This window comes from Nicotiana sylvestris, chromosome 11, assembly GCF_000393655.2.
Source record: "Nicotiana sylvestris chromosome 11, ASM39365v2, whole genome shotgun sequence".
NCBI classification, from domain to species: Eukaryota; Viridiplantae; Streptophyta; class Magnoliopsida; order Solanales; family Solanaceae; genus Nicotiana; species Nicotiana sylvestris.
Window position 1 is genome coordinate 63,686,409 of NC_091067.1, and position 3,137 is coordinate 63,689,545.

The window sequence follows — 3,137 nt, forward strand, 5'->3', positions numbered from 1 at the left end:
GTGAGACCCCCTACACGATTGCGAAGAGTAAAAACTCTGCAACAGCTGAACTCCAAAATCTGAAACTCTCCAAAACATGAATTGGTCCGATTAACCAATGTCGCACCTCCTTTTTCTCGCAAAATCAGGTTTATGACATTTGGGAGGACAACTCATTCCTTTTGGGAATTGGGTTTGCATTTGAAGAGTCGCCACCTAATGATTAGGGTGCATTAGGACACCAAAAGAATATGATTTGAAAAAACCAGAGATTAGGTAAGAGCTTGAAATTATTCCAAGGGGAAGGTGTTAGGCACCCCTCAGAATCCACTAATGTGGTTCCGGCCAAACAATTATTGTGAATTTGGGTGCAAATAACATATAGACAAATAAGGCTCAAATAAGAGGGGATTTCACATATAAAAGTTTGAACATAAACAAGGTTTGGAAGAGCACTTAAGAATGTTGATTTTAGAAAATAAGTAGTAAAAAAAATGCTAAGGAAATAACAATAAAGGGAGGGGGGTCCTAGGTTTATTAAAAATATGGATCACATCAATGCAATACCCGGTAATCACTCCTCAAAAGAGAGGTTACACGTGGTATTAGCGCACCGGTCATCATATCCATATCTACCCTTCCCACCCCGTTAAGGTATTTAAAGCGTGGATTAGTCTCGTTTACTTATTGCATGCTATTACTCGTCCCAATCCTATCAGTCCCGGAGGCATTTAGGATTGATAATCCTAAAAGGGAGGGATATTAGGCTTATTTGTAGTTCCAAAGGTAAAAACTCTAAAGCGACATACAAAACACGTATTGCAAATTGGGGGAAAGCACATAACAAGCAGAGGCTCAGATATACCTCCTTAAACAAAGAAACACGTAATCAACATGACTCACACATACTGTTTAGGTCTGATTATAAGTATTATATACGAAGAAGGGCGGTTACTGAGGCAACAGGACTTGCAAACAGGCCACAGTACAAGTAACAAGAGAGAATACTTTTGAGTGTAAGTGTGAGTTCAGAAAAAGCTACGAGTGTTGGTGTCCTTGTGTCAATGAAAGAGTCAGGTATTTATAGTGTGAAAACATGTAGAAAATAAGGTAAGAATTATAGTTCAGAAATAATTAAGGAAATATGTGTCAATTAAAATCAAACCAGTATCAAAGACTTCCTTTAATTAAGGAATTAAATCAAACGGTAGCGTGCAAGTGCTAAATAAGGGAAGAAATCATATAGGGCTGAATATGACCAATAAGGAAATATTTCCAACATAGTACAAGTACATAGTAGGTAATAGAGGCTAGGTTCATCAGACCCTAATCAAGGAAAGGCCTGTAAGAATCCCATACCAATGTAATCAAGGTAAGGGGATCAAATTGACTTAAGTAGAAAAGGTAGGGGTCGAAGGTTCGAAGGAAAGTATTCAAATAAATCCAAGAAGCAGGAAAGTCAGAAAGAATAAATTACAAGAGTGCAATCAGAATTACACAAAGAGATTTGAAATCAGTCCACAATCAAAGGTTATTTTGAGAGGGAAATTTAGCATATAAAGGAGTGCATAACATTAGGCATGCTAGGCTAAACTCATGACAAAGAGAATAATCACACGACAGTCACATAGGTCAAATTCACCATCTTAGTAATGGAAAAGGGGAGAGTATCAGAAGCATGCAAAAGGGTCAAGTAGAAAGATTTTCTGAAAACTGTAATCTAGTTCCAATGAGAACAGGAAATCGAAATCACATAAAGCACAAAAGTTGAAGCAGAGATTTCGAAACTTAGTCGAGCAACAGATGAAGCAACTTCAGAAACCCAAATAGGTCCAAAGAGATTAGGGTTTTGAAACCAAACAAGTTCAGAGATGAGCAACCAACAAATCACGTAGCAAATAGCCTCAAAACTCGGATGAACCCCCAAATTCTAGGGTTTTTACCATTAATCGAGTATAGAGACGAAAACAAGTAAATCAGGTAGAAATACTAACGAAATAAGTTCAGAAATCCCAAAAGGGAACTAAGACTCATAGCATGCATTTTCCAGTAGAAGAAACTCATGAGAAACATAGTAAAAGAACAGCATAATAAACACAGTAGAAGAACACAAAAAGAGACACAGTACAAGAAACTCATAAGAAACATAGTAGAAGAACCACATAAGAAACATAGTAGAAGGGACACATAAGGAAACCAGCAGAAAAAACTCATGAGAAACATAGTAGAACATGTTAAAGATCAGAAAAACCCTAAATCGAAAAAGATGAAGGTTTTGAAAGCAGAGTTTTTGAAAGAAACTTTTAAGAAAATATTTGCAAGTTTAGGGTAAGCACAGATCTACAACGGATCTAAAAGAATCTGAAGAACCTCGAAAGTTAGGGTTTCAGAAGAAACCCAGAGAGTGAGAAAGGCTTGGAAAACATCGATCTAAGCAAGAGAAGTCAATATCAGGCTTGAATAACAATGGCTGGTCGGAGCAAGGTCGGAGACAACCATGGAACTCGAATCGAACAATGTCTGTACCCTGCTTTTCCATGGTTAGGCCTTGAAACTTTAGTAACCAGGTCTGTAGGAGTTATAGGAGGTCGGTATAGGACTTCAATGGCCTTGGAAGCCATGGATTCCGGTGATTTTAGGGTGGAAGTGGAGGGAGGCAGCTAGGTTTCGAGAAGCTTTGAGAGAGAATTAGTAGGGGGGGGGGGGATTCAAGGGTGACTACAGAAGCAAATGACATAGGGTTTGGGGGCGTAGGTCAGGTTAAAAAAGGAAGGGGTGAATATGAGCCGTTGATCTAAGTGATCAACGGCTGGGATTAAAAAGGGGATCTGGGCGGGTTATTAAAACAGGTTGTGGGTCTGGTAGATTTAGGATTTGGATGGGTAATTGGGTCATTAGGTTGGGTTTAATTGGGGTGCCAAATCTGGCTAAAATTAAAATGCAAATGGGCTAACATTTAAATAGCCATTTTCCCTTATTTTCTTTATAAAAAATAGTAAAGTGATTTCTGGACATATATTAAAAGCACTAAAATGATTAATAATACATAATTATCAAATGAAAAATACTGGAGTCAATTTTATAAACATAAATACGATTTATATTTTAAAAGAGGCCAATATTATAATTATATGCAATTTAGCTTTAAAAATGCCAAA